General features: G+C 44.2%; 1 protein-coding gene across 1 annotated transcript in view; it reads right to left on the bottom strand.

The window, feature by feature from the left end:
* Positions 1-15,136, bottom strand: part of LOC119448909 (fatty acyl-CoA reductase 1-like) — a 45,571-nt gene extending 30,435 nt beyond the window's left edge. Inside the window, 1 exon segment of the mRNA XM_049666557.1 lies at positions 14,939-15,136. The gene's annotated coding sequence lies outside the window, so the exon portion shown is untranslated.
* Positions 15,137-26,724: the final 11,588 nt, after the last annotated feature.

The following is a 26,724-nucleotide window of genomic DNA, read 5'->3' as shown; positions in this document are numbered from 1 at the left end:
CGAAAAGGGCACCTTCTGCATTGCACGGCTGCCATTGATTTGCTTAGAAAAGCTCCGTACAGTGGGCACTAGCTATGTTTACGTACCTAAACTAACAAAATGAGATATCGTAGCTAATGGCGCTAGGCGTCGAAGTCAGAAGTAAGCACGCTTCGAGTGGCTGGGCTTCTCTTCTAAAAAATAAAAGGCATTAGTACAACCTAGAACTAACACACCGAAAAGCTGCAAAAAGTTGATAAATAAATAAATGCCAAAATATCATATCACATGTCCGAGCTAAAGAAGTTGTTGTTGACGTGTATATTTCCAAATTTGAAACGGTCTTGATTTCAAGGTATGGCAAGTACAATGACGCGCGGCTACCACGAAACTCTCGCACTTTCGCACGCACCTTCTTTTTCTTCGTTCTTTAAGCGTGATCGCGAAATTGTACATTCGGCAGAGACTCGTGCTGCGAAAGAAGTACTGGCTGGTGTAAAAACCCACTGCTCCTCGCCAGCGTCGCCATGGGCTGGGCCTTGGCTAGATTCACTTTAATTCACTGTCCTTTTGACTCAAGCGGTAACGGTACCCGTTGACCCGTTTCCTTGCGGAAAACGAGTGGAGAAACACCTTCCAGATAAAAGCTTCGCAATAAACCTTGGTTCATTTGCAATTCCAACATCTTCAATCTTTTTCGCCAACCAAACCTCCCTTCGAAGCACTCAACTTAATATACATCGGCGGTGGGCATATAAGTGATGCTTCAAGATGGTGCCAATGCTTCAACAAGAAGACTTTTTTGCGCAAGATGAAAGACTGCTGGTTTTGGCAGGATTCGATATACATAGGTTGCTCGCCTACCAGGGGTGAGGAGCACGAGCAGCTATGACATATTAATATATGGGCAAGAAAAGTGGAAGTGTTTCTTAAATGAACATCTGGAAACCGCCAAATATATTCGTCTCCATATTCATGTGCAAAGAACTCGAAAAAAATATTCATATCCGGAAGAGGGCAGGGATGAAAAAATCTGCAGTCAATAACACCGAAGTAAAATATACATTACTGAGGGAAAAAAACAGGCTGAACAGAAACATCAATTAAGTAGAACACTAATTATGATATAGTTACGAACATCTGGTTGGTTGTATTACTTAAATATGTTATGTGTTCCGTTTGGTGAGTATTATTTGGTTTTAGTATTCACTTAAAAATTTCATTTACTCCGTTTTCTGTCTGAGGCCACGTGTGTGTTTCCTTGTGTACTGTAGTTTCTGCTGCCTGTACTTTTTTTTGAGGTGACTAGGCCAATCAAGCTGCCGTAACGCAGGTTCTTACCAGTGCCACCCAACCACTTATGTACATTACCTCGTGTATCATGTGGTTAAATAAATTCAAACTCAAATAAACTCAAACTTTCGTCCTCCGAGGACGATGAAGTTTATCAATAAATTTCACGGATTTGGTTTGACTATCCAAGTGCAGTTGATCACTGAAAACTGACCCTATGACAGCGGAGGAGCTAGGTTACTTTGCCGTTATGCCACTGTTTTGTTGAAGAAAACGACAAACTGCGGGAAAACTACAAACAATAAACCGGCCACGATACTTTTTCAACTGAAAAAAATTGTGGAATTGGATTCTGTGGTTATATGTGCCAGATGGACAATTTGATTATAAGGCATGTCGTAGTGGCGGACTCCGGATTAATTTTCATCACCTCAGATTCTTTAACGTGCACCTATTTCTGAGTACAGGGCCGTTTTCATGCGTTCGCATTCTAATTAGGTACTTCATGAACTTGCCGGGGGCTATGTATATATCTGTCTAACCGTTCCCCCACCCACTTGAGTTACTGGGTAGCCCGTGGGAGAATGGGTAGCGCATTGGGCAGCTGTGCGCAGAGAACAGAACTCGGGTCCCTGTGTATGTGGCAATGCGTCTTGTCGTGCCGATCTTCAACGACACTCTTTCACGCCAACATGGGTCGCTGTAAATGCGGGACTGCGTGTGTGAGTAGGTGTGTGCCAGTCTTCACTGAGCGACGTTAACGCCAACTTGGATAACTAGGCATATGACACTGGTATTGTGCCTCGCTACAGTGACGAGCAAGATCCCTTAAATTTTTCCGTTGCTGAGTGCTATCAAACCCACGTCACAAGGGTTCCTTAAGGACAGCAACCCGATCCTACAGCAGGCTGCGCCACAAATGCTCTGGGTGTACGCGCCACTTTCAGTGACTGCCTTTCACGCTAGCGCTTTAGCGAGCTGCGCCATGAATGCACTGGGTGGTTCGTGCCGCTCTTCAATGCGCATCTCGCCAACTTGGGTCACTGATTATGTGCCACTGAGTGTGCGCCAAGTGGAGGAACCATTTTCGGCGTTCGCAGGTACTGGAGCGCTACGCTTCTGATCTCGGAGGCTACTCGCAGTCTTCTCGGCAGTGCCACTAGTTGGCGCCGCGTGTTCATAAAGATGCTCGAGAGCGGAGCCCGGTTGCGGCATGACGCGTTTATCAGCTTTCGCACGTACTGGCGCACCACGCCTTTCGGAAGCCACACATAGGCTTCGCAACGGCAGCGCTAGATGGCGCTGAGTGTTCTTAAGGCAGACCGAGAAAAGAAAAGGGTTGCGAGTGAGCTCGTGCAAGAGAAAATTAAATGCGCAAGTGAACGTTGGGTGCATAACATTCACAAAAGAGACAAAGGCGCCCCAAAAAGATTCTGGAACCATATAAAAGCACTCGGAGGTCCAACTAGAAACTCGCAAACGGCTATAAGGGATGAAGACGGTAACATCTATGAAGGCGATGATGCGCTGCGGTACATCACAGACGTTATCAGGCATAACTTCGGTACGAGAAAAAGCCTAGTTCAGACAACAGATCCAGCAACAACAGAGAGGCCTGAGAGATCAAAATTCAGCATAGAAAGCTTTTATTGGAAAAAGGCAGCAGAAAATGTCCCTAACAACACGGCAGCAGGACCCGATGAAATCCCAATACAGCTAATCAAAAACCTCGGTCCAAAAAGCAAGGCACTGCTGACTAATGCCATAGAGCAAGTGATTAGAACAAAGAATATTCCCGTTGGATGGCGTGAAAGCAAGATGAATCTTATCTACAAAGGCAAAGGAGATAAGGATAAGACGAGCTCGTACAGGCCAGTTACAGTAACGTCGGTGATATATAGAATGGCAATGCAAGCCATAAAATTAGAACTGTCGAAGTGGGTGGAGGAAAACGGTGTATTGGGGGAACTACAGAATGGGTTCAGGCCAGGCAGACGCTTAGAAGACAATATGTTTGTACTAACTCAGTGCATAGAGATTTCAGTAGCTCAGAAAAGACCTTTATGGATAGCATTTCTAGATATTAAAGGAGCTTATGACAACGTAGACAGGGAATTGTTGTGGGATATTCTTCAATACGAAGGCATAGATGACGATTTCGTGGAGCTGCTGAGGGAGATATATCGAGACAACCAAGTACAAGTGGCATGGGAAGGCCGAAAAGGAAATGAAATGGTGGGAATTCACCAAGGATTGAAGCAAGGATGCCCTCTGTCACCATTGTTGTTCACGCTTTACGTCAAGGGCATAGAAAGAAGACTGGAAAACAGCGAATTAGGTTTTGATTTATCCTACATGCGTAATGGACAAATGGTGCAACAGAAGATCCCTGGACTGATGTACGCAGACGACATTGTGCTACTAGCGGACAATAAAAAAGATTCACAGATACTTGCGAATATCTGTGGGAACGCAGCGACAAATCTAGGCCTTAAGTTTAGCACAGAGAAATCAGGGATTATGATCTTTAATGAGCACACGAGTAACTTCGTGGTGTCAATTCAACAGCAAGTAATACCCATAGTGAAGCAATATAAGTACCTCGGCGTACACATAAACGAAGGAAAGAATTACTCAATCAACCACCAAGATAATCTGAAAATAAAGGGGAAGCGGAATGCAGCATTAATGAAACACAGAGCACTGTGGGGCCACAATAAGTATGAGGTGGTGCGTGGAATCTGGAAAGGAGTAATGGTGCCAGCGCTAACATTCGCAAATGCCATTATATGCTTAAAATCGGATATATTGGCGGGTTTGGAAGTTAACCAAAGATCAGTAGGCCGGTTGGCTTTGGGAGCACACGGTAATACGACAAATGAGGCAGTGCATGGAGACATGGGTTGGGCCTCTTTTGAAGTCAGAGAAGCACAAAGCAAAATTAGTTTTGAAGAAAGGCTCAGGAACATGGATGAAAATAAATGGGCAGCTAAAGTGCACAAGTATCTCTACATGAAAAGCGTGGACACAGAATGGAGGAAGAGGTCAAGGAAGTTGGCAACCAAGTACAGGATAATCGAAACTGTAAATAGACAACCAGGGGTCATCAGAAAGAAAGTGAGAGAAATAGAGACCGTGAATTGGATGCAAAGAATGGAAACGAAAAGGACAATGGAGATTTACAAGAATGAGAAGAAAGAAATTAGAAGGGAAAATCTGTACGATAACACAAAGGGCAGTGCCTTGCTATTTGAGGCTCGAGCCGGTTGCCTAAGGACGAAAACATATCGGAACAAATATTCGGAATTAGATGAGACATGTGTATGCTGCAGTAAAGATCCAGAGACCACTCAGCACATCCTAATGGAATGTGACGGGATCCACCCAGCGAGAACCGTAGGTAACGTGCAACTCCCAGAAGCGCTTGGGTTTAAAGTGGAAGGGAACATAAACAGATCAGCCGTAGAGATCAGCAAGAGACGATTAGAGTACTGGTGGAAAAAAAGTAGGGAAAAGATGGATGCGACCTGATCTCTTAAAATCATAGGCAGCGGTACAAGGTAAATTTTTGAAAAAGAAAAATAATGATAGGTATACAAAAATGCAAGATAAAGAACATGTATAGTATACCTGATTAAATCAAGCAGGCTAGGTGACTATTTGTCGCCGCCCCGTTTCAAAGGGGATGCCAATAAATCATCATCATCATCATCATCATCGCAGCACGACAGAGGGATCTCGCTGTCCTACAAGCCTCGTACGTAACAATTTTCGACGGTGGCATTAGGTTGTGTGGCTATAATGTTTCTATGCTAAACGCATTACCGATAACGGTCATCGTGAGATGGGTTCTGCCGATTTAGTGCGTTTAGCTCTCATTGAAATAAACCCAGCGCGGTCGCAATTGATCCCGCGACCATGAGTGCAGTCGCGCAACGCCGTAGCAGCTGCGCTACCACGGCAGATTTTCTCAACTGAGCTCATTCACCACATATGCGTTACTTTTTTAATTTTATGCGAAAGACAGCGCTTCCTCCGGACGCGGTACCACAATCTGACGGATAAATAAAATGAAACAAGCCCTGCGCAGTGTATATACATACAGGGTGTTTCAGCGATCACTTTCAAACATTCTTAAAGGTTGCCTGTGGCACAGAGCACAATTCTGGTTCATGAGCTGGTCTACTCGAAGAGGCGGACATAACTTGCACAAGAAATTGAAATGCATAATCGAACTTTGCGGAGAAATGCATTGGCGTTCCAGTTAACTTTGTGCTTCAATGCATAAAGCGATGTTTTGTTAAGAAACTAACTGGAACGCCAAAGCATTTCTTCGCAAAGTTCGGAAATTAATATCTCGAAAGCGGTGTCATCCCGGGAACTCGTTCCTAGTGGATCCGCCTTGCGAACTCCACGGCTACAATTCGTAGATTACAGTATGGGCCATCAGGTAATTAGTTAAAAACTTAATTAGTGAGTTTTTATTGATTAGTCGATTCTGCACTTCAATTTGTTGCGCAAGTAATGTCCGCTGCTTCGAGTATAGACCGGCTCATTAACGAGAATTGGGCTATCTGCCACAGGTAAACTTTAAGAATTTCTGAAAGTGTTCGCTGAAACACTGTATATATATATATATATATATATATATATATGAGTGTGATGATGGCAATAACAGAAATACATACGTTATCCATCTTTCGCAGCTATTATCACACTCGGTACGCGGTTAATAACCCGATCTTTAAGAAAAGTAGTAAGCGATGGCAGGAAAGCAAATTCGGTGCTGCATATGTTGTCATTAAACCCCGTTTCAGTTCCGATAAGTATGCCGGCTGTGCCGTTGTACGCAGACCATCCTATTCGTGAAGTATATGCTGCGAAAGCTCGTCAAAAGACACTATATGAGTGCATTTTCTAGCTTTGCTCATTTCTGCAATCATACAGCAAGGGGCCTTGCTTTGCAGGAACATGAGCGTATTTGTCTGAGGCCTAGTCCTGGTGGAGTTCGTTTACATAAACGTCCTCCTCCAACCGCACCTGAGGTCCACCAGCGCTTTTTAACTTCGCTGCTTTTTTCAATGTCTCAATTTGCGTTTTCGCGTTTAGAAATTTCAAAATGTTGGACCATCAATATACGCGGCGCCTTTATGCACTGCTCACTATCCCGAACTTCTCGGTCGGCTAGTAAAGAACTTCTCGACAATTTGACGTGTCTTTCATGATGAACTTCCCGAAATCCAAAGTATAGTGATGTCAATCCTTGCCATACGGTTATTGTAATTATTTTTATGGTGTTAAAGCTAATTTTCAGGTTGAACACATCGCCAATGTTAGTTTCAATCGCCACTACAAGGTAGTTGTGCTATTGACGTGCTGAATGGCTAAATAAGAGCCCATGAAGTTTGCTCGTGGTAGTCGTTCAAAAAGAGAGAACGTCCTCAATCTTTGGTCCTAGGTTCGCTTCCTGTGCCGGGCAGAAGCATTGCAACAAAAAATGACAGCTGAAAAGATGATGGTCTGGAGCTAAGAGCACGCATAAATCACGACGCTTCTGCAAAGTGGTGCTAGTGTTTAGCGAGACACTAAAAACGAACCGGTGCACGCTCTCTACGTACAGCCTCCCGTATGTCTTAATGACAGACAGCTTATGTACAGCGCATTTTTAGTTTAGCGTGCACAGCAACCTTGCCTCTGCGAGACAGTTTCGTAAACAGGCGTGCCTATGCGTAGCACGTAACAGCTACCTTTGGTGTTGCGAACTTACACAGGCATCTCTCGCTTGCGTGCGAGCTTGCTTGCTGCTTCGGAGAAGCACACCTGTCTTGGTAAGTAAATTTAATTTCCTTGTGCCTCGTGGTGTCCTCGGATACACGGTTAAGAATCCCAAGAGTGAACATTTACGCCGGTGTCGGATGGTGCTTTGCCACTCCGCGTTGCGGCGGAGACAGGGAGAAATCTGGAACGCCGAGGACTGCACAAGATCATGGTGCACTGAATTCGTGAGCACTCAGTGCACAATCTAAGCCCTGCGACAAATATACTGTACATTTGCACATTAAACATGGACAGATAGTCTACGACTTGGACTGGAAGAAACACGGTAGACAAAAAAAAATACTCGATGGGAGCTACGACATGGCCTGAACCAAAATTACCCCGTACTTCGTGAAAGTCCTCAGAGATGGCGGTAAGAAATACGCTCAATGAAGGCAAAACTTTCTTGATTTGTTGACATCGGGACTCACAAGAACAGCGGTTCTAAAACAGATATGACGAAAATTTTACTTGCTTGTGTATGCAGCGCCCTCGTGTATTGCGCACGCAGCATGCAGTTGCGGACACTAACTAAAACAGTCTAATAACACGTGACCGACCTCCGAAAGCCATGTAAGGTCGAAACAGGACAGCCTATGAACGTCAGATAAAACAGGCATTGCACGGATACTGTCAAGAAGCTTGCCAAAGCAGTCACTGAAAAATTAATGAGTTTGGGTCATAATTTTTAAGAACATAAATTTTAAATTTTGCAATAAAGCTTTCGTTCTTCCAGAAACAATATACACCAGGTGTACCAGCTACCGTACCCCAATATTTAAAAAAAGGAGCAATTGGGTTGCTCGACAAAAACGTAGTGCATATTGTTTGCAGTACAGCCGCGCAGCCACCAGTATTTTTTTTTTTTGTTACTGAGGTTTAATTAGGCAATTGTATTTAATTACCTAACTCTGGAAGTACTGTACTAATAATCAAAGTGTCAATAGGAAAATTGTAGAGCAACATGATAAACTCGCAAAACAGCTTTCTGTTGCTCAATACGTACTAGATAAAAGTTTTTCCTAGCGTGAAAGATGCCAGCGAATACATGCGAAATGGCCGCCCGACTGGCCGCTCGAGGCACTTTGACTCGTACTTGTGGCGAGTCATGTCTGGTACACAAATTAAACACACTGCAAACAACATCTATGCATCACTGCTTGGAAGGGAAACTCTAAAAAGGTTACCCTAATTGGCAAGAATGTTCATAGCAGCCCTTTACTTTTTGTAGTCTTGCACGTAGTCATAACAAAGGTAATCATATGCCACGATAACACTTATTGCGAACTAAGTTTTTACAGATTTCTATCATTGATTTCATTATCGAAATATAATGTCATTGTACATTTCCGCAGTCAAAAGCTTGATTATATTTAGTAAATCTATTTTGCTTTCTTGCTCTAAATTTTTGACAAGGCATGTACACTTCAATTCAAATTTCCTTACTTATATTTAAATGGTACACCTAATGTGGTGCCTCCTGTTAGAATTATTTTCTCAGTTTTATTTACTCTGTGTGTCGCCACTAGTTCCTCTCCATCTAATTATCTCTCGAATTATTTATTTATTTATTTATTTATTTTATTTGCAAGTACACTGAAGTCCGGAAAAGGGCCCTTGCAGGAAGGGCACCGAGAAGGAGAAATATTGATAACAATAAAAATAGGTAGTCAAATGGAATAGTTATGCAAACGCAAACAAGTAAACAAACATGCTATGAATACCGCGAACAAGTACTCTACTTTTAGTAATGATCTGTATAATAAGACAATAAATAAATATCGTGCATCGATGCAAAATACATTTTAACGGCGACAAGTTAAGACTTAATTTGGGCAGTAGAGTCACTGCTATGTAGCATTGTCAGAGGTAAGCTGTTACTCTCAGAGATGGCGCGAGGTAAGAAGGAATATTTAAAAGAATTGCTTTGGAGGCTGAACGGAGCTAGCGATTCTACATGACAATGTCAGTAACGATCTCAGTGGTGGTACAAATGGTTAGTTCATGGCGAAGGAACAATTTGTTATATCTGACTAAAAAAAACCTTTAGTCTAAATTTTTCGCTGCCGCTGTAATGTTGGGATATCGAGATCTTTCATTGGGTAAGTTAAAGAGTCAGCTTTACTATACCTGGAAAACATGAAGCGAACGGCATTGCGTTCAATTTTTCCGGTGCTTCTATGTTACGCTTAGCGTAGGAGCCCCAGACGGTGTGATGTGTAAGCTAGTGACTTAGTTTCTGCAGGAGCTAGTATCAGTTTGTGTCTAAGAAAACCAAGTTTACGGAATTATGATGAGCAGATGCGATCAATGTGCGGCGGCTGCTATGAATCGCGGCCACGCGTCGCCCAAACGCTGCCTATCGCTCTCTCCCAATTAGCAAGGCAGTCGTGCCACACTTCGCTCCATTTGCAGCGTGCCGGACGAGACATATTGTCCGCGCCAGCCAATATATCGCGGAACGAAAACACGTATAGAGCTGTGCCTAAATTTGGCATTAGGGAGTATCGTAATCACCGGTGCAATTTTACACCAGATTATTACAGTTGCCAAGTTATTGCTCGGCGCCAGGTGCGGCTACTCTATTCGATGTTTTTCGTAGGTTGTCGGCGATTGCAATCGCAGTGCGCATGCGACGTGAATAGATTTTCACATCTTCTGGAGTACGCGAGCAGCAGCAATTACTCTGGTACCCGCCGCGGTGGCTTTATCGCTATAGGAGTTACGCACGCTATGTCGTCCTTTCAATGTGTAGTTTATCTCTTCCTCGCTTGTAATGCGAGATCTCGTATTGCGCCACGCGCGTGTACTGCGGTGGTCGAGAACATTAAAGGGATACACAAAAGAGGAGTTGTGACATGATTAAATGAGGACATGAATGCTACCAACAATCTCCCTACAAGAGGCCGCTGAACTGACCCTGGTATTTTCAAACACTCCTGAACTTCAAGCATTTCTTCCACTCCCCCCAGTTAAACACAGCGCCGCCTCTCCAGTGAATAAGGCGCTCTCAAGACTTCTTTATTGGAGTCTTATTCACTAAGTGTTTAGCGGAGGAATGTTGTAAAATACGGGGGGGAATCTTTGAAAATAAAACATGCAGCCATTCGTGAGACTGCAGCATGCAGGCACCGCAATAACTGAATCGGAGTGGCAGCGTTGAAGCATAGAAATGATATTTCGGTTCCTGATACATTTTTCGTGGCTACATTTTGACGTACAGTGTAGACCGCTTATAACGTAAGTCGCGGGAGTCGCGAATATCTCACTCGCCGTGGTTGCTCAGTGGCTTTGGTGTTGGGCTGCTGAGCAAATTATCGCGGGATCGAATCTCGGCCGCGGCGGCCGCATTTCGATGGAGGCGAAATGCAAAAACGCCCGCGTTCTTGCTAGAGCACTGCACGGGCCGATTTTTTCAGCCCGGGCCCGGCCCGGGCCCGTTTTTACGTTGGGCGGCCCGCCCGAGCCCGATGAAAACTTTTACGGCGAGACCCGGGCCCGGCCCGGGCCCGGAAATAATCTACGTTACCCGCCCGGCCCGGCCCGCCATCCTTTTACCTTAGGCCCGAGCCCGGCCCGAGCCCGACTCGAAACCGGCCCGAACCCGGCCCGAGACCGAAAAGTAATGTTTTTCGGAGTTGAGACACCCGAGAATAACTCGCTGCACGTTACATGCACACCACCAGCAAGCCCGAGCCCGGCCCGGGCCCGCGTCAAAAAACCCGAGCCCGGCCCGGGCCCGAGTTAAAAAGCACACGCCGTGACCTAGCCCGGCCCGAGCCCATGAAAACACTGTGCTACCCGGCCCGGCCCGGCCCACGGGCCGGGCCGGGCTCGGGCTTTCGGGTAAGCCCGAGCCCGTGCAGTGCTCTAGTTCTTGCGTTGTAGTGCACGTTAAAGAACCCCAGGTGGTCAAAATTAATCCGGAGCCCTCCACTACGGTGTGCCTCATAATCAGGACTGGTTTTGGCACGTAAAACCCCAAAAAGGCGTATGCGTGAAATACCCTGGAGTGTACGTTACAAAATTTAGAAGCAGTACATCGATTTGGCCCGTGAGGTCGATGACTGTTCAATAACTGGCTGATCCTAGTGTAAATTGTATTTCGGGGCAAAACTTGGTGCAATCAAAATTCAGATTGCTAACTCACACTTCCGGCAGTATTTCTTATCGTTCACCGTCACTACAACACGAAGAAATCCACAGAAAAAGCGCACAAGAAAAGCAGTTCGTCGGGTGAAGGTGTGCAGGGAAAGAAAACAGCCACCGGAGGTTTAAAAAGCGAGACTGAGCAGGTCAGAGGTAATAAATAGTGCCGTAAGTCATTTCCTCAAACTAACATCATCCTTCATCAAGTTAACGTACCTGTCGCTAACGCAGTCGCCCTTCCCTGTCCGATATATTTGTCTCCGTCGCCTTCTTCTTCTTTCTTTCAACTATAGGCTTTCCCATGCAGTCGCGACTTGTCCAAGGTCACGTGATTGCCAGGTCAGCGAGAGAGATGAAGAAACGCGCGCAACCCATGTGCGTCAGTGAGGCACCTATAACGCAAGGTTTACTGCATAAATGTCTCCCCTGTGCGCTCATTGGAATATAAATTCCGCAAATTAAGCTTGCGTCATACGTGCCTTTACAACGGCTGTAGTAATGTATCAGGTACTCTTACATCTCCTTCACAAAATAATGCTTGACAGCATCTGTATTCCGCTGGAGGTTCCCGTATCCGCTAAGAATAAATTAATAATATTATATAGTCATTTTAGTGCGCTAAGCCTATTTCGATTTGATGAGCTAGGAATCATGTTAAGCTAGAGACTGGGGAATCAGGTGTCACTTGTGACACTTACAAACCTGGTTGATTAATTTGTGATGTTTTCCTATTTTGACTGATATTACCTCATTGTTTCCATTGTGAAATCCCCCTCTCCTCTATTTGTTTTCCTCGCTTCTTTAGATTCAATCATTGCTGCTGTACATTTTTTGTGTTACCGTTATTCTAGTTCTGCAGGCAATGCACGCCATATGCAATGACGTTCTGGGCCTGCAAGGTGTCTTAACGTGCTTCCATAAATTTGCAGGTAAAATTACGTTTCAACGCCTCGGGGACATAAATGAAGAGAAAATTAACTTATAAGATATGTGAGCACGCAACTGCTATAGCTGACGATAAAGAAAACTGGGGCAGAAACTCCCCACTGGGGAGCTGTACATAACATTCTTTGTAATCATTACATATGAAGCTTATACTCTACCCTTGAAACCAAGACTGCCGTATTATGAGAGTTAAGCACCTCCAGCGCACACTCCACGCACACTATGACGATCTCTCAAGTAACCTCGTTTTTAACACCAATCTTGTATTTGGTAAATAATAGAAATGTTGCAGCAGTGCTTTTGTCTCGCCTAATTTGCCCACCGACGTACTCGCATGCGTTCTCACTGCGCCTCGGTACAGCCGATGAAGAGCGGCAGCAGCGGCGAGCTAAATTGACCTTCGTGCTGCCTCTCGCTTCAATGCGAACGAAGCGGCGACAACACAGTGCACACGAAACCATCAGCCGTCGGTCCACCTAGACTTTGAACGGACCGCCTATCGCTTTCAAGAAAGGGACCGCGCGGCCGCTCTTAGCCGCACCATACGCAGCCGCAGCCAGAGTATAACCCCCCTCCTCCACCCCCGCTCCGGCGCCTCTCGCGCGGTGGAAGACGGAGCGCTACCTCCCCGCCTTCCTCCCTTGCGCGCGCGAGATCGAGCCACCATTCTCGGCTCATTTATCAGCTCGGCTCGGATTTTAACATACTTGGACTTTATGCAGAACATCGCGGCCGACGACAGCAGTGGGAATGCGCCAGGAAGTACCCATATAATTGAACAAAAACACAACAGAGCCCGAATCTGCGAGTGAATGATCGCGTGAAGTAGCTCCAATGTCCTGTACTGTGTTGCGTGATCTACAAGCTACATTCACACGACTTTTATAGGGGCGCTCTACCACGGTTTCATATTAGCATTGAGTTGGCCGCAAAAATGAAAAGTTTACTCTTTAACTTTACAGCCCTGGTTCACAAGATGATCGGAATGGATCCAAATAAATGTAGCAGAAGAAAACATGAAAACTTTCCTTTCGTAATGAAATGAAGCCTGGCAAACACTCTAAAAAAATATCGCCTGAGTTCCGTGACTTGAGGTACTGATACTGACGTGTTGTGGAAATAGGCAAAGTGTTGAGCAGCCACTAGAACATGCTGGCTCTTTTCAATCTGCGCACTCGATGACACTGGCTTGCCAATTCGGCGATGGTGTTCAGTTAGTCGTGTTCTTGAAGAGTGAACAGAGGTTGGTGTAGTTACTACTTAGTTATAACACACTTCCCTGGTATAACTATATTCGGGAACAGTAGAGCTTGTAACATTACCGTCTAAGCAATGTTGTCACTGTTACCAGTGGATACAACGTTTATAGCCTACGTACAGCGCACATATCGGACCAGCTCTGGCATATTGCCATAGCAACAGTGACTACCTTCAGTCGTAATGTTACCCGCTCTATACCATCACCAAGGTACTATATAATGTAACAACTAAATAGTAACTGCAGTGATATTTTGTTTATGAGTGTGGAAGAGCGGTGACTACCCACATCTCGCTAACTTGCTCAATCTGACCGCACCGTTTTAGTGTGAGACGGTGAAATAGAGGCTGATACAGTTCGTGCGGCTGCCGACTCTATCAGTGGTTGTCTCGGTCGCAAAGCTTTTGTTAATCAGAAAACGCTTACGAGGACAAAGGCTATGTACGATGCTTCCCGAGGGAAGAATCGGAATGACAGGTGTATGCGCAGAGAAGTTCGACGCGTATTTCTTTACATTAAAGGATTCTCAACCTTATGTGTCACAGTGACAGATGCGCACTATGAGGGAATAGCAAAGAACGAGCACACACCCAGTGAAACATAACAAATAGCTTAATAAAAAGAGATCAAGAAAATATTTGAGTTTAATGCACTCTACTATTAAGGGGTCGGTGCTCTTTGGGGATACTTATGAGGGGACCTTAGGTATGCAAGTTCTATGTAGGAAATTATTTCTTTCTTTGCATAAAACCAACGGCCACTTGCATTTCTGTGCATATATACGCTTATGTATAAATATCCGCAAATATGTCCACCGAGGCACCGAACGACTCAACAGCAGCAGCCACGCGAAATGCAAGGTAAAGAACGCTTCGCTTGTTTAGGAATAGTAATCTCTAACATAAATGCAATCGCAGCTCTACTGCATCTACAGCTCGAGTGAAATCACGCGATCTAAACGCGTATTAAAAATTGCTAAGCGACACTGATGTCACTTAGAGTGTTTATCTGAGACTGCACTCAATGTAGCCCTCTTTCGTTGCCTCTTGAACGTTCGTTCATAGAAAACTAGATGCTTCGCCAATTTGGAACCCTCATAGAATTTGTCTAATTAGCAGCTATGTAGAAATGGGGCTGAACGATCGATGACACAGGCATAAAGTTTCTTGTTATTCTATCAGTAATTTTTGAGGGCGCTGAGACGACACTGACGCTCTCTATCACGCAAACTATATATTTCCTTCGCTTACATAACAATGTCTCGCTTCTTTCTCACCGCACGTGCCCCCATCTGTTTAACAGCTGAGGTGTGCAGTGTTTAGATGATGCAGCGGCTTTATCGATTAATGTATCGTTTTATTCTGTCTTCATAAATACGTAAATGCAATAAATCTGCAGAGTCAGCAGTAAGTAAGAGTGATCTTTCAAATATTCAGCGACTTCTCGTCGGTCACTTTGAAAATCAATCACTTGCATCAGTCCTTCGGCACACCTTACCGTTTCACGGTCTTCAAAAAACACTCAGGGAAGGACTCCGGCCGGCACGCAGAACTTGGCACGCATCAAATCCGAACAGGCTTCGACGAGGTTGGCGATGGCCGAAGGGAGAAGGATACTCTGAGCTTTCGAAATCAGGTTCGCTTTCATAGGTTAAGACTGCGTCCACCTAGAGCCACGAGACGCGATAAAAGGAAACGAACGCTTTTAGCACGCCTTATGAGAGACCCGCTCGTCTCCACCGGAATGCGCTCGCCGCCTACGGCAAAACTGCTTGCGTCACACGCATTGTAATGAGGCAGCACGTGGCGCTTTCGGCGCGCTGTATGACGCGCTCCGTGATCGAGGTGGTCAAAGTGGCGCTGCTGTTGCCGGGCTGTTCCCATAAAAATAGCCTCGGGTCACGCGACCGTAAGATAATTGCCATGCGTTTCGAGCACAGGCGAAGTGTTTAGCTCGAGGCCAACCCAAATGCACTGCGGTAAGAGAGCAGGGGAAGTTCCCGCGCGGAATCAGACCTTGACAATGGCATAGGCACGCGCCGGACTTTTCGGTGACCAGCTGTACTCCCTTGACCCTTGAGTGCGCCTTCGGATACTGCCTAGCCGCTTCCAACCGGCTGGACGATAACATTTTCACGGAAGAAACGAAGACAGTGCACTTACGCGACTTTGCCGATTAGCAGCCGTATTAGCCAGGAGGCCGTTTCTTTTGGCAGCGGAGCCTAAGGATTTCCAGTTGCCTGCAATTAAACCACATACTTTAAACCATTCCACGCGTATGGCTTTCCGGCTTACCGACCCGTTCAAAGAGTAATCACCTGATGCTCTAAAAAGATTGTCCATTTTACCAATAGCATTCCGCTTATTCAATTGAAATGTGAAGTTTATGGCACGTTACTTCAATTCAATTCAACATATTTTCTTTAAGAAATACATACAACAACGGGTGACAAAAGCATCTGGGCCCTTAGCAATTTTATAGTTCGGGCCCATGCAATAAGTGCACAAAATTAATGTACCTAGGTGCCAAGTGTAACAAACATGAATAAAATGTGAGAGCCTTAAGATTCATAAAAGATAGATTACATGAAACTAACATCAAAGAAATTTTGAATTTTTACTTGTTGGATAATTTGCTTTTGAAAATTGCCAAATAACGCAATCTTCTGTTGTAAACGGCCCGGCAAATACATGCTCAAGGAAGCTAAATTTTGGATAAAGTAGAGTTCAAGTAATTTCCATTTAGGACGCAAAATTTCATTGATGTACCTTTATTAGTTTTAAAGAGCAGCTTCATAGGTTTATTACCTTCCCGCAAAAATGGGCAAAAATAAAAGCAGAATTCTCAATATTGCTTAATTTCGGCCGCATTATTAGCAAAACTAATAAACTTACATGAATGAAATTTTGCGTCCTAAATGTACATTCTTCGAACTCTATCCAAAATGTAGCTTCCTTGAGCATGTAGTTGCCGGCCTGTTTACAACAGAAGATTGCAATACTTGGCAATTTTCATAAGCAACTTATCCAAAAAGTAAAAATTCAAAATTACTTTGCTACGTCTAGGAACTAGATAAATATGTCCTAAAGCTACAGGCCAAGCCGCAATGCAGTAAGTGCGGTAGTTTCCTCTAAATATGGTCTCAAGTGAGACACAGTTCGCAAAAACCATGTATCTCATGCTTGTTCTTGAACAATTATTTCTAAATCACATCAATCAATTTTTTTATATTATATATAGTTGGAATCTACAAGAGTTAAGCTTTTTATGGTTTATACGACAACTTCATATCCTAAGTACAAGAGCCGCCACGGTTGCTCCAAAGTACTGAAAACGGGGGGCTCGTGCCGCCGGAGTGGGACCGCCACCTTAAGATTCATAAAAGATAGATTACATGAAACTAACAATCAAAATAAATACTCGTTATCATATAAGTGACCAACAAATGAAAACTCAAAGCGGGATGGGTTTTTTTTTTAGAAAAACCGGAAAAGTACAGGCAGTGCCAAGAGTAGTAAAAAATGTTAGTACATAGTACTTTGAAAACGGCATCAAAGCACTATAATTCGGCAAGAAATTGAAAATTGTTTTTGGCAATAATGTCCTTTAGTAAGCGAGAAAAATGGGGGCTTCTTTTTATCTCTACTGGCAGAGTATTCCATATTTTTGTGCCCGTAAATGCTAACAGTCGCCTGCGGTATAAGTTCGGACCGGCCGATATGTTGAAATTATGGTTATCTTGATTATTTGTGTGCCTTTTGGGGGGGAGAAAGATGGTGGAGGGAAGCGGGTTATTACTCGACAGAGTTTTAAGCACATCACGTACTGTTTGTATATCATGTGCAACTACGAGCGCAAATAGTGATGCAGTATGTACTCTGCAGTTTGAAAAAGTTGAAAGGCGCAGGGCACAGTTCTGCAAAGTGATGAGTGGTGCTAGATACGAATAATATGTATATCCACATGATTCTATACAGTATGCAAGATGACAATGAAAAATTACCAAATATATCAATCTCAGCGTACTTAGGGAAAAGTGCTGACGTGTCTTATTGAGCACAAAACATGCATGGCTTAGTTTATTGCAGATGTTACTAATATGTTCCTTAAAATGCATTGATGAATCTAGCGTAATGCCAAGGCATCGGCATGCTTCCACCTGGGCGATTTCTTAGTTACCGATTCTTAACTTAATTGAACGCTTATTTTTGTTGCCTGAGGATGTAAATAATATGTAATTAGTTTTGTTGCAGTTTAATGTCAGTTAATTTTCAGTGAACCATTTAGCTATATTATTAAGTTCTTTATAGCAGCTTCTTTTTGATCAAATTATCTCTACTGTAAATAAGTACAACTGTGTCATCAGCGCATATCATGGCATCATCATCGTGCAATTGGTTGGGAATGCCATTTATGTACAATGAAAATAAAATTGGCCCTAATACCGATCGTTGCGGTAGGCCATGTGTGATTGGCAAGCAGTCGGAAGTGTCTGTTTCTGTATGCACTCCCTGCCGTCGGTTTGTGAGACAGCTTCGAAAAAAGTTCAACGCTACCTCCCGAAATCCATAGCAATTTAGCTCCATTAGTAATAGTTACAATACAATAGAGATTTATTTCCAGAAATACAAGAGTTGTGGTAGACAACATAGGCTAAAAGACTAGGCCGAAGTTCATGGTCAACCGTATCAAGTGGTTTATATCAGTCTAAAAATGTGCCAATAACTGTTCCTTTGTTCTGCAAATCATTATATATCATTATAATCATTACAATACATGTAACGGCTGTGTTTGTTGATCTGCTCGGCCGGAATCCATGCTGATTAGTTACTAAGATGTTGTATTTTAATAAAAAGCTTAGCATTCCTTTTGTTATCAGTTTCTCAAATAATGTAATAATTGTAGGCCAATATAGGCCGGTAATTTTCTAAGAGATCAGGATTTCCGCCTATAAACACAGGAGAAACCCTCCCCTTTTAAAGAATATCAGGGTACGTACCGGAGTGATAAGCGGTGTTGAATATCTTCTCTAGAAATGGAGCAAGCATGTCTATATATTTGATTTTAGAAGCTTTACTGTTACAGCGTCGCAACCGGCTGATTTACCAGTGGGCAATGAGAGCACCAAGGACCGGATTTCGGTGCCTAATATATCAAAGAATACAAATGAATGCACAGTACTAAGAGGCAATCTAAAACGTCCAATATGAACAAAATATTCATTCAAATGATTTGCCAGCTTCCATTTTGACTATTCATACAGGCAATAGTCTGGGAGTTTCGGTAGGTGCATTTTCCCCTTGATGACTGAGTTTATTGTCTGCCATAGCTTTCTCGAGTTTTGTTGGTTATTCAAAATCAGTCGATTGTAGTATGCTTTCTTGCTACTGCGTAACACTTTACTAGCTTGTTTCTGAAAAACTTGTACAGGTGTCTATAAACGCAGTTTGTTATGTTTGTGCTTTTTGTACAGCTAAGCATTTTTAGTAGAAAGTTCTAAAGTGTTTCGTGTTACCCATGCTGAATCGGGCGCTCAAAGTGTTTTTTTTTTACGGAAGGGCGTGGGTAATATAGGAAAAGCATTGTCAAAGCAAGCATACATCTTGTTTATGTCACTGTCACATAGAATCATATCTCCAACTGTAGTGAAGTTGTCACGCAGCAAGTTGTTGCCAAAACAGATAACCGAGCGATATAAACATTTCGGTACACTAGATAAGAAGGAGGCCAACAAAAAAGTAGGGAACTGATCGGTTATGTCGGTATCTATTGCTCCGGAAATCGTATTGTCCGAGTTGAAATTACATATAATGTCGTAAATACGTGTGGCATAATTCTCAATAACGCGAGAAGCGTGTGTAATGACATTAGAAAAGCCGGTAGGAACCAATCAGTGTTTTATGAGCATCATTAGTGCTCCCAAGCAAATGTAAACGTCACCGTATAGAATAGAATTCTTATTCTTTAGCGATAACTGTTCAAAAACTGTTTCTAAGCAATCAAGAAATGTTACGTTACAACGAAGAGGCTGGTACATTGGTTCTATATTCATTCCATTGGCTAGTTCAATAAATAACATGTTATGTTCCTGCCGTATCTGATTAATCACTGGGGAAATAATTTGATATTCAAGTTCTTTTTTATGCATAACAACGCACCCTCTGCTCTATGTTTGCCAGGGCGAGGAGCCGAGACCACGTTATGTCCAGTTATGTTAATGTGTTCATTTGGTTTTAGCCAAGTTTCTGTTAAAGCGATTACATCGTATTGAAATTTGTGTTCAGTCAATGATAAAGATAGGCGATTTATATTTCTATTAACGCTATGAATGTTAAAATGTAAGAGCTTTAAGTTATGGGTCGGGGTATGAACGTTACTTATTTCTTGTACTGAGGACATTTGAAGGTTCATTTTCGGGTTAAAGCTTATACAATTTTCACAAGGTCACTATCTCGTGAAATATGAATCACAGAGGACGTTTCTTTCTTGCCAACAAGAATCTTCCCCTCCGAGACCCACGAAAACTTCCACAGTTTTACTTTGCGAAGTTGAGTTGCCTTTCCAAGCAGTATCTTGTTTTCCAGACAAAGGTGTTAATTTATGTAGACGGCGTTTGTGCCCTCGAAGCCAAAATCAGCAGTAGTTATCTTTTTCTTCTCTGCTGCCTGGAGCACCCTGTTGCAATAAGAAACAAATCTAACGATAACGTTTGTCTTTCCTTTTTCCTTTGTAGGCACCCTGTGTACGACTTCAATTTCAGAGGCTTCAATCTTGGTCCGCAGTTTCTCACCAAGACCTTGTACAATGGCCTCAAGACATTCTGAGTGATTCCGTGGCAGCTCTGTAATTTCAATGTTGTTCTGTCTGCTGTACATACTGTTTGAGCTCGATAAGGTCTGCTCAAGTATCATCCAGCCCTTTCTTTAGCTTTTCATTTTGTTTTTTAAAGGCAATATGATCCTTCTATAGATTCTTGAGGTCAGCGCAGACTTCAGTAAGGCTCGTTTGAATATTATGAAATTGATCACTCATAAATTGAATTGTTGTAAGATCTTTAACAGTTCTCGACCAGCGTTATACAACGTTAGCCATGAGCTCATTTAGGACCTTACCAAGCTCTTTCATTGTGGTAGGCTGTTTTTCTACAATACTGGATCCGCAGCAGCGAGCAGCGAGCTACTCAGTTCTACAACAGTATGGAAGTAGAAATTAAGCACCTGCAAGCATACAGGTTGCGGTCAGGTAAAAGTTCGCTGTTGACGGCGCTTCTCCGACGGCTAAGAGCAAGAACTCGCTCACATTTCCTTGCGACGCTGAACACTTTCCGAATTTTAGGATTGGAATGGCCTAAACGAAGTCGCCTTGACCCTCCACGGTCTTTTTCGGACGTTACCAGCAGCCTCAGTGTACCCCACCTACCGGCGAAACGCACCATTTCAACTGCAGAAGCAAAGTTTACTTGTACTGGAACACTTGAGCACAGCGTTTCAAAGCCACCTACAAGTGTACACAGAGGGTTCGGCGTGCGCACAAACAGATAGCTGTGCAGCGGCATTCTGCATACCATCCCTTGATCTGTCATGGTCTGGCCGACTGATTCGCGTAGTTTCTTCTACAGCAGTAGAAAGCGCCGCAATCACATGCTTGCTCTGCGGAAACTACGGGCCTTTTCTGCACGAGATGTCGTGGTGCTGACGGATTCCGAAGTCAGCGTTATAGAGATTACATCGTGGCTTACCTCTAGAGAAATTTACAAGGCAGATTAACGATCTAACAAGCAAAGGATTTAACATAAGGTTCCAGTGGATACCATCGCACGTAGGAATTGATGGAAACGAGAAAGCTGACGCCCTTGCACGCTTAGCGCTGACATGTGTCCCAAAAGTCAAAGCTCCAAAAGCTTTTCAGAACCCTAAGGGTGCAATCCGCCTTCACTTTAGGGAGATCCACAAGAATCCCCACGAAGCCTGTGTGACTCACGGTTTTACCCGCGAAGAAGCGACGCTTTTATTATCCGCGTCATGACCGACTCCGCGTACACCCCAAATTGGTTATTCAAGACTGGGCTTCGCGCTTCCCCATTCTGTGCTTTCTGTGGTGACATTGGTGACATGGAACATTTCCCTTGGATATGCCCGCAGTTTGACACAGAAAGAAAAGCGATGGTCTACAGCCTACAAAAGAGCGGTCTTACGCACAGTACCTTTGAAGACGTCGTTTTCCCCGTAGCGCTCGCGGCAATCAGGAAGAGAGCGCAGCGTCTGCTGATAGCCTTCCTGCGAGACACGGGGCTCATCGACACCTGGTGACACACCCCTGATCTCAACTTGAAGGTGGATCAGGCTGAACAATTGCCGGCTATGTATGCCAGGCTAACCCCGCCTGCTTCAACACCACCACCACCACCACCACCGCTGTTGACGCGCCTGAGTCGCTCGCTGCTATGTTGGGGGTTGTGGTGCCGCTCCTTCTTATATATATATATATAAAGTCCCTGTTGGCGCCAGGTTTCTTCGCCGTAACGGCCTGTCGCAGGCGCCTTGTGTCCTTGGCTGTCGGATACCGTGCGATGATATGATCCAGTCGGTGTATCGCGCCGGCTCGGCTGTTCGACGTTCTGCAAGTATACACGTTGCGGTCCGGTAAAAGTTCGCTGTTGACTCGCCTGAGTCGCTCGCTGCTATAAAGGCATTGCTCAGTTGCTACTTACTACTTGATGCATAGAATACTCTTCTAATTTTTGGAAACGCTGCCTTAACAATTTTTCTGGAAAGGCTGTAAGTAAACTTAACAGCTTAAACTTTGATTGTACCTCATCTAAAACAATCATTCTATTTCAACCAAATAAAAAAAAAACGTGTCTCGTTTAGTTCACAGAAGAGACCGGAAAAGCCAAATAGGTGCCTCGTATAACGCACGAAAATTGGGGGGAAAAGGAGCATACAATAATTATTTGTAAAGCTCATAATTAAGTTACGAACTTTAAGCTTTCGATTCACATCATCGGTAACATGATCCCAACTTCTCTAAATTTAGAATTGCTCCCTTTTCTCCTTATTCCGAGGCAGTCAGGAAGCTTCGTAAATGTTTATATAGCGCCTCTCAGACAAGGAAATGATGGTTGTGCAATTTTTATTTCGCACGTAATAACCCAATTACTTCCAAATTTGCCTGCACCTACCTCCTGTTATGTGCCCTATTTTATCTGAATATCGGCGTTTACTACAAAAGATGCTGTGGCCAATATCCCTAAAACAAGCTAAAGAGAGTACAGAACAATGGAACAAATGTAGAAATCCATTGGACAGCGTGGTGCACCGGCACGGATTGAAAGATTACAACCACTCGCTCCTTTGCCACGCAAATGGGTGGGCTTGATTACAAGTATACAGTATCCCACACCCCAGTTCCTCTCCAAACCCCGCTGCGCGAAATCCTAATCTAAATATGTGGGTAGAAGGCTCGCCTAGCCGAGCACTGATGCATCACATTAGCAGCAAAACGAAGGCAGGCGGCAAACAGAGACCGTTAGAAGCTACACCAGTGCCTGTGTTTTACGACTAGGCTGGGCTAGCCTGCTCGCACATAAGACGTTTTGTTTGAACAAGGTTAATGCCAACGCTGCATACACAACACACATACATGACAAATGGTACCAAGCCAAACAAGATACGACTGCGAACAATTCTACACGATGCACATATTTTCAGGAGTCAAGCAGAGCATATTTACACCACCTCATTTGGAGCTGCGCAGCTTTTTCTCATGGAAGATTCAACATCCAACACTTGCTGCATATTCACAGAGAAATTAGAACTCTAGTACATCACATACAAACTCACCCTGAAACACGGAAAGCCATCGCGACATACGGCAGACAAAGTGGACTTGTTTCGAGTGGTATAGGAGAAGTTGACCAAACCATGCGAAAGCAACGAAACTGAACATACACCTCAAAGTAGAAGTTTTCAAGATTCTACATAAACCGGGAGAACAACGACTAAGATGACGGTGCACCTCAGCGAACAATCAGGTAAACTAGGTTCCTTTCCTACTTAATCCACAACAGTAGCTTAGAACCGTCCCCTTCCCTAAAATTAAGGTTTCATTCATTCATCGATCATTCATTTATTATCTAAATACAAACTCGATGAATGATGTAGTTCTCTGAGAACATCGTTAGAACTTGCATACAGTGTTTTCGAACGCTTCTTAGTCGTACTAATAGCTTAGCTGTAAAATATTGAGACTATTGACTCCACAGTTATCCGCAGTGAAATGTACGTTCACGATGGGTAGCGCAAAAAGAGACATTTACACAGGGAAAAGGAAGACGACACATGCTCGACACATGCGTGACACATGCCTTTTTGGTGTGTGTCTCTTTTCCCGCTACCAATCATGAACGCATACCAACTTGCCCAGTATTCTATCATGCTAAAGTGAAATATACAGCAACACCGCTATCATTGACGACTGAGCTGGGTCCAGTCGTCTTTGCCATCGGGACTTGGCCCAGGGTTGTTGTCCCTAATTTAGCGGGACAGTCCTGACTTTTAAATAAATGTCCCGTTTTTCGAGTTGACCTCGCTCGGACAGGAAAATGTCCCGACTCTTTTATACATTATTTTTTTCTCTCTTTTTATACTCAATGGCAAATACATAGACCAGACTCTCTTTCTGTGACGCCTGACAACTCGCCTGCACATTATTTTTTTAGTTCTGTTGCATTCTCGGAAACAAAAAAGATGGTTTCATTTTTTTGTGGTTTCACTTCTGTTGTAGGAACTAACCTTTCCCGCTACATCTATCCGCATTGGTAGCCCTGTAATTCACGCAACTATACTGCACCTTTTTTTTTGTAAATCGCGAAACGTCAGGACAAAAAAAAAAATTCAAGCTTTGTTGCATCCACAGACTCGCACCTCTTGGCCTTTCGAGGCCAACTCCAACTTCTTTGTTCAGGTAGCCAGGCCACGGAAAAATTTCCCTCCTCGGGAAATCACTGAAATTATATGAATGAAATTTCTTGCATTTTAGAAGAGAAAACATGAAATTATGGCGCACGACGCTTGAAAGATGTTTCTTTTATTATTATCATTAAGTCTTGAACTCTTCCTTTTTATTTTTATTTGATCAAGGTGAACCACAATTAAAAAATAAACCCTTATTTTTATGGCTCTGTAATGACGAAAGAAAAATAGCACCGCAATTTTCCGTAGACAGCATCTAATAGACCTTAGGCGGTCAGATCGAGTAATTAAGTAGTACATCTCTGGGCTTTACGCAGACACTCGAACACCCTAGGTGGGATATAAAGCACATCCTCTTAACAATGGGCTGTTTGTATCGCATGCGTAAGAAATAATCATTCGCATCGTACGTCTCGGTTTATTCATACCAAGTCGTTACATTCGGATAAGAATAGGATTTGGGGATTTGGCAATGGGGAGAGAATGGATTGTAGGCGGATCCTTATTGATGTCGTCGTCTTTGTTGGTTGCGGTGGTGGTGATGTTGGTGTTTTTGTTGTTGAATACACACCTAATGAATCCAGGCACGTGTAATATGCACAGGACGTTCAGCTAAGTCGTCTTCGGTCGAAGTTTTGTCACAAACGGGGCGAGGCCACTTGTGGAGATAGAGGTACTTCTGCGGGCCTTTATCAGCCTAGCAACAACAAATGAAACGATCTTACTCGTGAAACGATTTGCCGCTGACTGACGCTTACGCCCGCTTACGCCCGCTGACGCAAGTGCTCAGATATGAATATACACCGCTCTACCGCACCCTCCTTTCCCCCACCCTCCCGGTGCCCCTCCTCCTACCCACTTTTCGCACGCAGACTTCTAGTTATCAATTTCACGCAATAATTCTCTTCGTATCTTGACCTTGTGATGCAGGTTCTTTTTCTTTAATGGTTTAGACGGTTCTTTGAGGTGGAGCCTTCGAGAAACAAATTGAGGACAAAGCCGTTTGTTGTAGAACGCCCACAAACTTTTAATAAACTAAAACGAAAAGCAACCCATAAAACAAACAATCAAAGAAATATCACGGCACGTAACACACTGAGAGCTAGCATGGTATCAATAGCACACAAGTTCGGCCTGAGCATGTTTGTGAGGGCGCGTAATAGTTCGCAGAGAATGGAAGGCGGCGAAACAACTAAAAGGCGTGGCGTTCTCTCCCCACAATGTCGTTGGGATCGGCGGACGAACGGGCGACCAGAGTGCGGTATCTCCGGTTTGAAGAGGGAAGGTAGGCGGCTTGGCGGCACGGGCAGATGGCGGCGGCGTTTTGGCCAGGCAGCTGGGCATAAAACTCGGGCCTGTAGCCCGACTGCTCTCGTTCTGCCCACGGGCGCAGAACTCGCCGGCCTCGGGCAGCAGTTCACGATCGGGTAGAGTGGTGACGCCCAGGAACGGGTTTGCACGAGGTCCCGGTCGGGTGAAGTCCTGGTGGCTTGGGTCCGGAATCCGATGGCCCGTCTTCAACTCCCGGTCCGTTGGCTGACCTTCTCCTGGCGTCGCTTCCTGGAACTCTCCCTCTTCTGCCAGCGCGTCTCGCTTTCCTGGCTCTCTAGCCGAAAATCAGCGAAAAGTCTTTTGCTTGTGGGCCGCTCAAAGCTCCGTGTGTTCTTGTGATTGCATGCATTTCCTTTTATTTTTTCTTATTGTGCCGCGTGTTCACGTGGCAGACGCTCTTCGACGTTGTTGTCTTCCATCAAGCATGGAATTCGCCTCCGCGCGCCTCCTTGTCAGTCTGGTTCTTGTTTCTCTCCATCCAATGCACCGTGTCGCGCACTCCACACATCACAGACCTGGAGAGCGGTCTATGCATATTGCGGGAAACCGCGTATTCAGAACGATTGCAACATAACAGTCTCTAGGCTTCTGAACATATATAGCAAGTTATTACCGGTGCTTGCCAATGAGATTCTCAGAAATGTGCAAAACAATGTGCGCTTGAATACTACATGCTTTTCCCGTCGTCGTCTGGATGGATAGTGTCTTCCATTCCCATTACTTATTCATTAGTGTTTATTCATCGCGATTATCGGACCTGCTTTCCCACAGAGGTAACACTTCTGCCAGATCCAAAGCGTCTGTCGGTGGTTTCTTCGAGGAAGATAAAGACAAGGGATTACCGCGAGAGCAATCGAGTCCAAGTCATCCAATGAATGTAAGCACTGTTAATTTTGCTAATTCTGGCGCATCGGCTGACTACGCGGCAAGGGGGCAGGTTTAAAGTGTAGCAGCAGGCACAACTACACAGAAGCATCT

Source organism: Dermacentor silvarum, chromosome 4, assembly GCF_013339745.2.
Source record: "Dermacentor silvarum isolate Dsil-2018 chromosome 4, BIME_Dsil_1.4, whole genome shotgun sequence".
Classification (NCBI taxonomy): Eukaryota; Metazoa; Arthropoda; class Arachnida; order Ixodida; family Ixodidae; genus Dermacentor; species Dermacentor silvarum.
This window is presented reverse-complemented; position numbering and strand designations above follow the sequence as displayed.